The sequence below is a fragment of the Carettochelys insculpta genome, chromosome 4 (assembly GCF_033958435.1).
Source record: "Carettochelys insculpta isolate YL-2023 chromosome 4, ASM3395843v1, whole genome shotgun sequence".
In the NCBI taxonomy this organism is placed as follows: domain Eukaryota; kingdom Metazoa; phylum Chordata; order Testudines; family Carettochelyidae; genus Carettochelys; species Carettochelys insculpta.
In genome coordinates this window covers 98716953-98732006 of record NC_134140.1, presented here as the reverse complement: position 1 = coordinate 98732006, position 15054 = coordinate 98716953, and positions in this window count along the sequence as shown.

Sequence of the window (15054 nt, the reverse complement as noted above, 5' to 3'; positions counted from 1 at the left end):
TCTGGCCAAGGTCTATGAGCAGCTGGACACTAGTGCCATATGCAGAGCTCATCAAGGGGCTGTGCTCATCAGAGAAGCCTTGAAGCACAGTTTCCTGCAGGGCCAGTTCTGAGACTCTTCCCTGTACCTCTTCACAAGGGGTCTCCGTTTTCCCTTTCATCTACCACCCTTTCCATCCCCTGCTTTGTCCTCCCACTGCCTTCCCCTTCTCTGCAGAATAAATGATGAATAATAAAGAACACATGCTGGAGCAAAAGGGAGTGTTTATTGGGGATGGGGCATACACTAGTGTAGGGAAGGAGACAGAAATCTGGAATGTGGGAGGAAGAAGGGGGCTCAGGGATAGGGCTGCAAGTGCTGCCTGACTCCGGGTGCTAGGGACACCCCACCATCCTATGTTCTGGGGCCCCAGTTGCCCCTGTGGAGATTGGGAAGATAAGAATGTCTGGGGGCGAGGATGTGGCTGGTGGCCCACTCTACACAGGACACCACGAGCTCCATTGCTGCAGCCATGGTGTCTTACTTGTGCATAAGGTGGTCCCAGTCTGCTTGGCGCTCTGCCTGCTCCTCCTCCGGGCTCTCCACAGCAGATCATCCCAGGAGAGTTTCCTCCTGCAGATCCCATCAAGGCAATGGGATGGTGTGGGAAGTGGGGGATGTCACACTCGCAGCTGGCCCAGCTGCAAGGAGACATAGTGAGGGCCGTTCTCATGTGAGATTCATTGTATGACACCCAGCCCCAATCTTAAGCCAACACTGAAGCATGGCCACATGTTGCCCAGAGAGTGGGCACTGTTCAGTGGTGGACAGACATCCCAGGGGAGCATTGCAACACCCATGGCCAGGGATGATTAGGCATGGGAATGTGCCTGTCAAGGCATGGGCTGCAGGCAGGAGTGGGGGCCGGGCTGCTCACCTTCCATCTGAGTCCCTCACACCCTGGGTCTGGCATTTGCAGCATCCCCCACAGGGAGGAACCCTATCTGTGCCTGCTGAAGGTGGGAGATGGGGGAGGTATGTTTCAGGAGCAGACACCACTTGCTGGTGAGAGGGCCACTGGGTTCCCATTCTCTGCCTCTCCTCTGCTGCAGGTTCCCTTGGATGACATCAGTAACCCCACAGCACCATTCAACAATGGGAGCGACTGCTGCCTTGAGTGTGGGCCAGACCCTGGAACATAGGTAGCACTGTTGTGTGGGTGATTGACTCCAGACACCTTAGCGGTGCCTTGTTGCAGGAAGCTGTCCTATTATTGAGGCCAGAATAAGGCAGGCCTCTGCAGGAAATTGGGATATCCATCCCCTTAACACAATTTTTCATAGTCCATTTTAGAGGTTCACATCTTTTTGGTCCTTTAATACTTTTCTTCTTCTGAGAACAAATTAAAGTAGTCCTTTAAACACAACACTTCACTTTTTGTTGTCCTTTTTCTTTGTATTCTCAATGATTATACATTTCAAGAAAATGTTGGCGGTATTTCAATTTACTGCTCTTGAAATCATTGTTCTTGTACCACCTATGTTAGTACAACATACTTTTACTCACAGGGTTTCATCCCAGGGTTTCTTTTAAGGGTAAATGTAATTATAACTCAGAATTTCAAACAATGGGTTATAAGTGATTATAGGAATGTTGCTGTTAACTTGTATAACCCAATTTTTGATTCAGCCAGGAGATGAAATTGTTCTCAGGTATACTTAGTACATTTTGGTGATTTCCACTGATGAAGAATTTGATGGTACTGAGAGAGAAATTATTTGATTAAAATAAACTAATTTCAGGTATTGAATGCTAATACTAATAATCTTAAAGCATAGTTGAATTATTCTGCACTACAAGTAGTCTAGCCATTGAGACATTTCACTCCCTGAATTGTGTAACTATTCTGATAATTAAAGATGATGAAAGCGTTCCCTGGCAGTATCATCAGATCTCCCTCCTGCAAAGCTTTCTTCATCTCTCATCCCTATTTTACCCTCAAGCTTTGAGTTTGGGAGGCAGCAGCAGATTTCAAACTACCAGGAAGAGGAAGGATCTGAAAAATGCTCTTTTAGCTCTGCGTGATTGCTCTTGTGACAGAATGTAGGGAGAAAAGGATTGTGAGCAGTGGCCAGCACTCTGTGGGAAAGGACAACAGTAGTGGAAGCTGGTCAACTTGGGGGTTGGAGAGCAGGAACAGTCAGAGTTTTGTATCTTTTATTTAGAACATCCAAGTAACACCCACACTAAAAAGGTTTTGAATATGACCATCTTCTTTGATGAACAGCAACCTCTTCTCATCTATGACAGTACAAAGTAAAAGATGTAACACTCGCATGTGTACAGCATTTTTCAGCCAAGCAGCTCAGAGGGTATCTTCTACAGACATTAGGCAACTATTTCCCACAACACTTCAGAGAGGAAGGCAAGTGTGTTTTTTATACACATTTTATAAATGGAAGGAGAGCATAGCACTGAGGAGTTAAGTGGTTTGTTCAAGGTCACATGGGGAACAAGTTGTCAAAAAGGAACAGAACTCAAGAGTCCTGGGCTGAAACCACTAAGCTCTTGTTGCTTTTCCACAAGGAAAAGTTCTTTTTCTATTTTTTTCTCAGCCCACCTCTAACTAAAGAACAGGAAGGAGCTTTTGTACATGTCAAGTTGTAGTCAAGGGGTCACATAAGATATAGAATGGTCATGGTGCCGGTTGGCCATCAGCTGAAAACCCAAATATCTGCTGCCTTGTACCTTCTTCAGTCAGTGATGCCAGAGCAAAATGGATGCACAACGGGTGTAAAATATTATCCAGGCAAATGAATAGCATTTACTCATATGATTGAGTAAGGTCCTGGGCAATAGAGAATTAGGTTCTTGTGATTGCAATAATTCAAAAATATTCTGTTCTGACTGTTGCTGTGAGGTGCGCTAATTGAGTGCCAAAGCACATAGTAATTCAAATCCTAGACTATATTAAAATCCTTGTGTTTCCTTTCAGCTCTCAGTGAAGGAAAATGTAATTCTACATATTCCAAGAAACCTTCTGGCTCATTTCAGGGCGTTGTTATGAACTTCTATTGCTGTGTAGGTTCAGTGCTTGTAGTCGACTTTCAGGAGCTATAGCCAATCCAAACTTTTCCTTAGTGTCCCTAATAGCCATCTTTCCTAGTATAAAGGTTAAACACTCCACAGAAGTAAGGGTAGCATGCTTTGGGACTGTAGTTCTTACTTATCCATTATGAAGTTCATACCCAGTTAGTGGAGAGATCCATGAACCACGAGGACAGGAAGGACAAAGTCAAATCCGGTGTCAGTAGAGGCTGTGCAGAGTGAAAGGAGGAGCACTAGGCCAAAGCTGGCACCCTGGGACCAGGCAGGGAAGCTTGTGAGTGGGGAATGACAGGCTGAAGAATTCCTGTTGCTTTCAGGGGACACCAGTAGCCACCAGAAATCGTACACTGCCAAACAGTCTGGAATGACCAATGTGCATGTGTTCAGGGCCCCCATTTTAAGGGTCCCTCCAACCACTGGGGGAACCTTCCGTGAGAAGATACACAGTCCATCCCAGGTGCAAGATGAGGTCAGGGCATTGTAGGGGGAGAATTCACTCGCATGCTGTGGTGAAAACCAAGGGGCCTTGCAAAGGGCCAGGCAGGCCATGCAGCACAGACACCACCACAGAGTGAGTTCAGGCAGCACTGATGTACTCTGTAGGAGGACCCCTTGGGCCTCCTCTGCTTCAGGATCAGAAATCAGGGCCCCCCTCCTGCAAATAGGGAAGGTGTGTTGCGGGGGTGGGGTAGAGGCAGCATAGGGACCAAAAATTCTTTAACCTGCCCTTTTGCCAAGGTTTTAGGTCTGCAATTGACCTTGCAAATGGATAGGGGCACTACTCCATTCTACATTTCTAGCTGAACTTTTAAATCTCTCACTTCATCAATAAGAAAACGTTTAATGTCACTATTTTTATAGGCACCCAAAACAGTTGTTCTGAGCTTCCTCTGCTGGCTCTGTCTATGCAGGCAATTAAATAACAAACACTAGAACTGTGCTTGTCATACATGTTAGCTTTAAAGCATTAGGTGTTAAATCATGTTAGGCTAAATAATTCACATCCATTTAAAATGCAAAGAGGGATGGGGAAAAGCATTATTTTCTCTACGGAAAATGCAAAATAGATTTTTGAGGCCTTGTGGCAGGATGGGACCAGGAGAGGAGAGGAAGGAGTAAAAACAGCAAAGAAGGAGCTGTCAATCAAAGTGGGAGCAGCTGAGGAGTAGGCTGCCCTAAATCAGTTAGGGCCAGCTGATCCCACTCAGGGCTACCTTTATAAGCCCTTCTCCACAGAGGGTAAGTACAGGGTGGTTAAGGAGAGTTTGGAAGGCAACTGAAGAGAAGAAAGGTGACTTAGAGGAACACTAGAGACTACAAAAGAGGAGAGGAGAGGAGTGAAACCTCAGCAACCCAGGGGCCTGAAGCTAAACCAGAGACTGTGAGGATCTGGTCAGTGGGAGGAGCCAAACAAAGGAGGGGACTTCTTTCCACTAGCAGTAGCTGTGGCAGCAAGTACTGGGGGAATCATCTGGGGAAGTGACCCAGGGAGAGGAGCTGCAAGGGTGAAGGGAGTCAGCCCTTGCTGGTAGTGGCCATCCAGGGTCCTAGGGCCAGAACCTAGAATGAGTATGTGGGGACTGGGTTCCCCCCCAGGCTGCCCCAAGCAAGGGTAATGGGGTTCATATGGTGGGGCCAGTGGACCGAATGGAGGACCTGAGGCCCAGGAATGAGACTGACCCTGCCACAGCCTGGAAATAAATATTTTTCCCTAACCTACTACCAACAGTGGGGAATAAATAAATCTGTTATCCTACTGAAATAACTGATACTATTCTTTAAAGGCCTAATTCTCAACTAATCTCCACATCCCAAGATCCAGAAAACTTCAAGATTTGTCTCATTAGACTTTGCCCATCATGCCTCACAACAGCAAGTTATTCTTATGAAAGGAAAGAAATGCATGTAATATGTTGATTGTTAGCTGAACTCTGGGTAGTCTAACATCAAGTTTGTGGCATTTAGCATCAGAATTGAAAGTAAATGGCCAACTCTGATCAACACCTCATAAATCTAAAGATGATTAAGTAACCATTTTTTTTGGCAAAGCACAAATTACCAAGTAATAACACTATAATTCTATGGTAATTTCTTACACATGGGTACTGATGCCCTGTAAAATAACTTGTTGCCAATAATCCCATATTACATCTCTACTCTTAAATATGAGGCCTCTAGCAGACCATTAATGTTCTTTTAGTTTGGAATAGAAATCATGGATAACATCTACAAAAATGAGCCTTGAGGGGTAACTCTTGCTTGCTCTTTATTAGTGTTTTCTTCCACTGGTAGTACATATCAGCCCTGCATTAATATAGTCCTAGATTTTTGGAAGGTATTTATTATTGAAAAAAAATAAAATCTTCTAGCTCTTCATAAATTGGTAGCATAATTTCCACTTTACAGATAGGCAGCTGTGTGTTGTCTAAACTCATACAGGACCCATAATAAAATTCAGACAGTTGACTGAAACTCAGGCAATCCTAGTTACTGATAGGGTGCCTCAAGTTACCTTAATAATCTCTTGCAATTGAATTGCTAGTAATTGGAGTCAGCTATTCTTTTTCCTTCTCCCCCCACTTCCCCCTCCACTCCATGACAAGAGACTTGAGGAAGTTACTGGACTGATATCACTGGACATCTGATGTTCCCTGCTTATTCACAGAAGAGATTTAAAACAGGCAATGGTGGTAGCCCAACATACCTTATACCCTTGTTGGAGGAAACAGCTCTAAGGTGAAAGGACGTTTCTATTTCTGCATGCATTCTGTCCTTTCTCTCTCTGTTGAGTGTGTCAGTTCAGTACATGTGGAGGTTTTGCCGGAAGTTGTTCCTTTTAAAATACCATTTCTATATTGAAGGGCTGTCTGAGAGTTTTTTAAATTTATTTTATTTTCAGGGGGTTACTTTCATGCCTTGTGACCCCCAAGCCAGATTAGGGTCTCGTTTTGCTAGACATTATGCAAACACTCTGTGAGAGCCAATCTGTGCCTTTAAGAATTGGCAGTCGAAATCAGTGGTTTTCCACCTCTTTTCTGTTGGATACATAGGTGGCCTTCAATGTGTTACCTCAGTGTGGACCACAGGTTAGGAACCATGGTGTTTCCCGCAGAACACTCTGTCACCTAGGCCCATTGCTGCCCCACTGGCTGGGCCAGAAGCAGAGCCTTGTACCCTGCTGGACCCCACAACCCCTTTTATGGGACTGGGCAGCTGCAGGTTGGGCCCCATGTCCCACTGTGTGGGGCCAAGACCCAAGTGCCACAGTGTGCAGACAGGACTCCTGTCACTGTACCAGGAGTGGATCTCCCACAGTAGGATGGCAGATGGGTCCTGAGAAGATGGGCCAGGAGAGGAGCTCCACCTAAACCTGGGGCTGCTGCAGCCCCCCAACCCCAGCAAACCTCTAGTTTCCCAGTGACCACTCTCTGCCCCTTCACTGCCCAGAGGGGGCCCTCCACCTCACAAACTATACCTACAGCCCCACTGACTGGCAGGAATGCTGGTGCAGGCTGCAAGATGCTGTTTCCCCCTCAGCCAGCATGACACCCAGCTATACCAGAGTGGCAAATTTTGAGTTTTTTTGTGCATGCCCCAGCTGTGTGCTGACCTGCATGCAGGAGAACTGCTGGTCTAAATAGACAAAACAGGTGAGAAGAGAAATATAGGTGCTGAGAGTTGAAGTGACTGTCTCAAAATTCACAAAGCCGGTCAGAAGCAGGGATGGCACCTTCGTCTCTGCAGTGGGAGGGCTGACATAGCCTAGACAGAAAACTGGGACACTATGAAATCTCACATGTGGGGTACTTCCCTGTGGGAGGTCCTGAAATGTACTCTGTGGGAGGGGGCACAAGCTGCCCAGCTATGAAGACGAGAGAGGACAGTGCTGGCTGCTGGCCAGATGCCCAGCTCTGAAATCAATGCAGCTGGCAGCTGCAGACTGAGAAGAAAGAGTGGAGCAGTATGGGATTGCCAGTCTTGCTTCTCTACTGCTGCTTGTGAAGATACTGTCTTCAAACTAGAGCTGTGTTCCTGGCCAGGAGCCACCTCCCTCCAGCTGCCTGGCTCTGAAAGCAGCACCAACAGCAGCAAAGTATGAGGGGCAATCCTATGACATGCTGCCCTTCTGTGGAATTTTTGACCTTTATACTGGGAGAGATGGCTGGGGAGCTAAGGCAACATTTGGGTTGGCTGTAGCTCCTGCAAGTCCCCTACAAATGCTGTCCCTGCACAGAGATGGGAGTACAGGTTTTCATAACTCCCATTCTAGAATCCAAGCCACCAGACCATGCTGGTCTTTAAGGATGCTGCTGCATTACACTGTAATGCTTGCATATGGATATGCATTCACAGGAACTTCTTTTTAAAACAGATATTTGTGTTTTGAGGGGAAAAAATGGAACTTCTGTGAAATGAATCCCAATCATATTGGATAACTTTCTTCTGTCCTAAGTATTAAAATAAAATAAACAAAACAAAGATACAAATCTAAGAATGCAAAACATCTTTAAAAACTTTTAGTGATTGCACAGAAATGGTCAGACATGAAATACAGATTGAGATTTAAATGCTGCCAATCAGACCCAGAATTTGGAAAAGTGAAGCCATGTCTCCAGCTTTGAACTTGGCCACTCAGAATACCCATTAATTGAAAAGGTACATGCATCTCCACTGCAGCTCAGTCCTGCATCACTACAATCAATGGGAGTTCTGTCACTGACTTTAATGGAAACAGTATGAAAATAACATTTAATTTGCATGGTTGGGGCCAAAATTTAGCATGCTAAATGCCCACAAGCCACAGTCCTGAAATCCTCAGTATCTCTCAGAATTGGACCCAAAGAAGCCCAAGATTTGAGGCAATTTAGAAATTCATATAGTCTTGTCAGTAAAACAAATATATTTTTTCATTCTTTTTATTTTACCTATAAGACTTAAAGTTCCAATACCCGTATACTATTTATAATTATACAACTTTGGTATATTTTGTATAGCCAGTGTACTGGAAATCTAATTGCAGTAGCCGTCTCTCCTTGAAATAACAATAAGTTGTTCCCTACACTATTGAAAGGCAAAATATAGTTATAAAGCAGACAATATTGTTTAATAAGACACATTTAATATGAAGCCGGGGTTCTCTAATGACCTCACAGATTTGGCGGGTATAGATCTCTGGATTGGGCAAATTTTCAGGAAAAAAATTAAGCTTCTGTAAAGTAAAAAAATATAATCCACAAAATAAGCTTTTTTACTTTCAGGAAAATATACAAATTAAACCAAAACATGCCTACAAACAAATAGGTTAAACAAACTGATTTACAGATGGAGTGTAACAAAGAGCGAAACCACCCGCCCCCAGAAATCCAACATATAATAACACAGCTTTCCTTCCATTGAAATTTTACTTTACAAGGTATATTAATACATTAAAACATGCCATATGTATTTATAAATTATATTTTCAGAGAGTAATACATATTTTACCTTACTGATGATTTTATCCACTTCTAAATATGTAATAATAATAATAATAATAATAAAATTCCATTGCTTCTGTTGCTGCAATCTAAATCACATGTGGTTTGTCCTTGACTTCACAGAGACCAGAAGTAGGATGAAGCCCAAGAATAGCAACTTTCATCATCTTACGAATGAACAAAAATCCATGACCTAATTCTTCAAACATTTATTCATGGCACCAGCATTGCCTGTAAGTTGAGCACTTGGGTGGCCACCCTCAAGAGGTTGACGTGCCACTCAACTGATTGATTACCAGAGCACCCTGAGCCACCCACAGAGGACAGGATTTGTTTCTATTGGTGGTGCATATCAACACATGCCTTGGTGCACATAACAAAATTTATTCCACCCATGGATGGAAAAAATTAGTGGGAACATTGCATATCACTAACATGATTTCACCTCTGTAGTGAAATGCAATGTCACTGAAGATAGAAGTGAAGACTGTCCCTCATGTAAACGTTTGCAGAATTGGCCCTAAGTGATTGTATATTGTCTTTGGAAAAAGAATGGAACCTTCTGTGCCTAGAAATAAAAGTGAATTCCAGGAGACTAAACCCCCTGGAACTCAGGTATTTGACTGGGTCATATTTTGATGAATAAAGGCAATAGTTGAACCATGGATATAACAGCTCTCCAAATTAACTTTTTAATTTAAGTTAATTTTTAAAACCTGTGCTGATTTAGTACTGACTGTGGAAGCACAGACAATAATGGATTTTTTTGCTGTTCTGACATTTTATTACTCTTTGCAGTGGTCCCTTGCAGTCATTTCTGCAGAATGGTGTCAGATGCATGAGAGAGATTTATGTCTTAAAGGATGCATAGATGCAAACACTACCTACTATTGTTCTGATCATACTTACTGAGTAAGTAAGATTTTTTCAAAATGCTTTGTAACATCTCTCATTACCAGGTTTAGCGCACATTTGTTAAAAGATGAAGTTTACATTTAAATGGGGATTCTGTCCTTCGTGTCCTACAACTAGCATAGCTAGCCATAGGAGGATCACTGCTGTATATGGGAGCCTCTGGCAATATAGAGCTGAGAGCAACTCTCTGCAAACCTGTATCCAATGTGTTGGCTAAAACTTCTCTAGGGCCAGGCAGAGCTGTCCTTTGGGTTTGCTGAATTAGAGTGACTTTTCAAGAGTTCTACGCATTGGTAAGTCTGGCTCGCACAGTCAGTTCTGGAAGACAAATTCATCAGTTCCAGCCCAGCTGCCGATGCAGAGCAGATCCCCCAAGACAGTGGGAAAAAATTTAGGCTGAGCCCAGCCATCCCTGTTTGACATATTAATCCTCAGAGCCGCAAGCAATTGGCACAAGTTAGAGCAGTCTTTAGAGGGTTATAATTTATACTAGGGGCCATAGTGGCCCAGAGATAGCCTAGCACTAGAAGATATTAAAGATGGCATAAAGCTATTTTTATATGCCTCCTTCTCAGTTGCATTATGCACTTTTTGGCTGTGTCTACACTAGCCCTAAACTTCGAAGTGGCGATGCAAATGGCCATTTCAAAGTTTACTAATGAAGTGCTGAAATACATATTCAGCACTTCATTAGCATGCGGGCAGCCGCAGCACTTCGAAATTGATGTGCCTCGCTGCCGCGTGGCTCATCCCAACAGGGCTCCTTTTCGAAAGGACCCCGCCTACTTTGAAGTCCCCTTATTCCCATCAGCAGATGGGAATAAGGGGACTTTGAAGTAGGCGGGGTCCTTTCGAAAAGGAGCTCCGTTGGGATGAGCCACGTGGCGGCGAGGCGCGTCAATTTCAAAGTGCCGTGGCCGCACGCATGCTAATGAAGCACTGAATATGTATTTCAGCACTTCATTAGTAAACTTCGAAATGGCCATTTGCATGGTAATTTCAAAGTTTGGGGCTAGTGTAGACACGGCCTTTGAATGCAACTGTGGATCTGGATGCTGGTATCCAACAAATTGAAAAACTCTTACAACCATACATATTAGAGACATATTATAAAGTGTGATGAAAAGAACTTAAGTAAAGATTACCCGGAAGTTCCATTTAGTGTGGTGTATGGTAAAATTAACATTACATTAATTATAATATTTTTGGCAAATACTGCATTTTTCACATAAATTTGCTTGAACTGAGAAGTAGTTTTGCTTTGGTTATGTTTTTACTGCTCCCGTGATCACTGAGAGCTAGATTTATCCTGAGGCTGCTTTTACACTCGCCCCCTCCTGTCGGAGGTGTCATGGTAATGAGGCAATTTGAAAAAGGCTGTTGAGGTGCTAACATGCATATTCAGTGCCTCATTAGCAAATGGCAGCCATACAAATTTTAAAGTGCAGACTTTGAATGGCAGATTGACAGCATAAATGGGGGCAGCTTAGAAATAAGTGCCCCACTTTGACATTCTCTTACTATGATCTAGTTCTGTGGGAGTAAGGGAATGTTAAAGTGGGATGCTTATTTCAAAGCTTCCCCTATCCACATTGTCAATCTGCAATTTGAAGTCTGCCTTTTGAAATTCACACAGCTGCCATTATGCTAATGAGGCACTGAATATGCACATTAGCACCTCACGAGCCTGCTTCGAATTGCTTCATTACCATGCCACCTCTGAGGGAGGGGGTGAGTGTAGAAGGAGCGTTAGATGTCCAGTACACAAGTGTGCTGCCTTAGAGCAGCACAGATAGTCTGAGTCACTCTTTGGTTCCTTCTTTTTCCAGTACTCCACTCCCCACCTATCTGCACAGGAGGGCAAGTCTGGCAACATGGGTAGCTGATGCAGAGCAGTAAGGAAGTATCCTACTTTTTTTTACTCTTCTGCATGGATGAGTAAGGTAGGTCACAAGTCCTTTTAAAAGTATTCATGCAATTGAGTTTTGCTCACACAGAGCTATGAAAACTAAATTCAAGACTCACAATCAGAAGGAGTTATGCGTGTTTTAAGATTGCACTGGGGACAGTAAAACTTTCTGAGTAGTAACGACTACTACAATCAGCTGATCATACTACAGCCTATATCAGATGGAGATACAAAGGTATTTCAGATTAAACAGTTTCTTCAAAAGGGCATTTATAGTTGTGATGTCAGCAGATCATGCACTAGTTCATGCCAAAACTCCAGGTAAATTTACTGGTATATTAATGCAGATCAAAGTGATTACTGAACATGTAAAAGCATATATTTAAACGTCATAACAAGTGAGATATTACTGGCATTGTGTTTGCTTATCTGTATCCTTCTGTGCTGTAGTAACAAGCATGTACATTGCACATATCCTTATATCTACATAACCTGTCAAATGTGAAATAAGAGCTTTTCATAGAAAAGTGCTGATTTCAAAACAAATGACCGTTGTGTGTGACAATCAGAGGTCAAAGACTCAAATAGCATTCCTGATCTGTAAGGAAAAAGTCCACTTTGCTTGGCTTGGAAAAATAAATTTGAGAGTCTAAAAAGACTGTCTTTAAGTCCAAGGTAAGACTGATACAACGATGCAACAGTTGATATTTGTTACCAGTTTAGTGACATCTAATTACAAAACAAGCTACCAGCATGGGGTGTCTGCTCTGTTTCTGACTGATTGCCCTGAGGTAGGCACTCACAGTTGTGAGTCACACCAGAGAGTGTCACAGAAATATCAGCATTGAAAAGTATTTTATGAAACACTCATAATAATTTCATTTTAATTTCTTTGTTTAGTTAGCACACTTTTTCCTGTATTATCTAAGCATCCATAAGTACAGATTCCCCAACAGTGGTGGGAAAAGTCTCAAAAAGTGACTTGAGTAAAAGTACAGCCTCATGAAAGGGGCGGCCAAATGACCGACATACAGATTTGATCATAGGCTCCACACCAAGGGCTGGGCATTTCATTATTTGCAGTCAGTGACTGTAATGATTACACAACAGTAAAAGCAATGCACTTTGGGCTCATCTCCACCACCCCGCTCCTTCAAAGGAGGCATGTAAATGAGCCAGATCGGTGAATAGTAACGAGTTTTGGGGGAAAGAGAACTTCAAAGTTGTGCGGATACTTTGAAGTGCCTGTGGGTACATGGCTTGCAGCCACTTTGAAGTTGATGTGGCAAGAATTATGCTAATGAGGTGCTGCATATGCAGGGTAGTACCTCATTACGATTCACCGATTCCATGCCCCCTTCAAAGGAGGGGGCTAGGGTAGATGAGCCTTAAGTGTATTTTATACAGGATGATACATTGCTTAACATGTTAAGATGGGACAGGGATCATTGAAGTCTATACTAGAGCCCAGCATGGAGACAGTTACACTAACTAGCTTATGATCTCTCCAAACCCTTTGCAATTAGGACTATGAATACGCATACTGATAAAAGAAAATTAAATGTAACCTCTGTACCCAGACAATACATTTTACTGTAGCTAAAATCTCCTGGGAATGATGCGTCTCTGGCTCAGAAAGGAAAAGTATTAAAATAAAATGTCCTAGTTATATCTAGCTGCTACTTCCCCCAGAGAGCTTCAGAACTCCAGAGTATCCTTCAAGCTGTCTTCTTGATGTCAAGGATTTTGCCCATCAAAATAGAAAATTCATCAGGATTCATGGCATCCGTCACAGCTAAACAACACAGATTACATTTTGAACACGGATTGTCAACAAATTTTTTGCAGGGGCTCTTCAGGTTTGAAAAAAAGACCACAGTATAGAGTAAATTGGAATATTGAGTAAAAAACAGGAAATTTTGGTCAATTTTTGAAAGTTGGTGTTTCTGTCTTGGCTATTCTCATTTGCCTCTACCACCTTCAAGGGCCATTAGGAGTTTTGTGCAATTTAGGGCAAATCTCAGAACCAGTCCAACCTGGATTTAAGGCCAAATTGGCTCTGCAGTCCCCAACTATCAGGGAGATGTCTGAGTGATATAAACCTGACTAAATTTAGTTCTGGTGCAGGAACAGATTCCTCCGCTGCTTTGTTATTTATAATATTTTCATGATCCATTATGTCATTCAGACTGATTGCAATTTCTTTTTAGTTTGCTCTTCATTTCTAAAGTTAGGGTAGATTTAAAGATTCAAAAATTGTTGCAAGAGATTCTTAGAACTCATAGTTAATTCTAGTTAGTAAACATTAATATTTAAAGTGTAATTTCAAGAGAAATTACCACTCTGAACTTTAAAGTCTGTGCCACTGTGAATAATTCACCTTTTGAACCAATAAACAAGAGCAGAAGGGGTGATTTTTAAAAATCTATTGTCGGTACTTATCTGATCTCTTCTTGGAAACTGGGTAAGGAAATCACAGCTTCCATTCTTTTTGTAATATATAGGGTGCATCTACACTAGCCAGCTACTTCGAAGTAGCTGGCACAAAGTCGAAATAGCACGTATTGCGTCTACGTGCGCCGTGCACTATTTCAACATTGAAATCGATGTTAGGCGGCGAGACGTTGAAATCGCTATTCCTATTGAAGATGGGAATAGCACCCTACTTTGACATTCAACGTCGAAGTAGGGCAAGTGTAGACGATCCACGTCCCGCTACATCGAAATAGTGGGGTCTTCTGTGGTGGCCATCAGCTGAGGGGTTGAGAGATGCTCTGTCCAGCCCCTGAGAGCTCTATGGTCACCGCGTGCAGCAGCCCTTAGCCCAGGGTGTCTGGCTGCTGCTGCTGCTGTTGCTGGGGGTCCATGCTGTGTGCATGGGGTCTGCAACCAGTTGTCAGCTCTGTGGAGCTGGTGCTATGCAGGCTGTGTGTGTCTGGGAGGGGCCTTTTAAGGGGGCGGCTTGCTCTTGCCACAGAAGGGTTAGTCCAGCCTGCGACCCCGTCCGCAGGCTTTGCTGGCCCCTTATTTTGAAGGAGAGTACTTGTGTGTGTGGACGCTCCACATTTCCTTCCGGGGAGGCTCCTTTCAACATTCCCTGTCGCTAATTCAACATTGAACATCGACGGCACCAGCCCTGTAGGACGTGTAGATGATATGCGTCGAACTAGCCCATTTTGATGTTCTTACTTCGAAACAGGCTACTTCAACATAGTGTGCTAGTATAGACGTAGCCATACTGTTTACAGTGCTGAGATGAATATTCTAAAATATAATAAGATTAATTTAAAAAGAAAAATGAAGAAGAATAAACCCTAGAATGATTCGAAGGCCATCTTATGCTTTTTAGAAAGCTGCCCAGGAGGATATAGATAAGTTTCCTAGCTTCAGAGTGGTCTAAAATTAACTTGTAGCAATAAAATACAAATCTAAAGCTTTTTGATGTGGTTTGTATAACTCACTTCAGTATGCTGAACATAGTGCAGAGAGTGAGAGAGACAGCATGAGCCAATGTCCTTGGAACTGACAACATTTCAGCATCAACAAATACTTTATTGTACTCCTTCCCAGAGAAATTGGAAGCAGTGGCAACCCTTAAGCATTCTTTTTGAAAACAGAAAACTACTTTGTAATAACAATTATTCCTTGAGTTCAAAAGATTAAGCC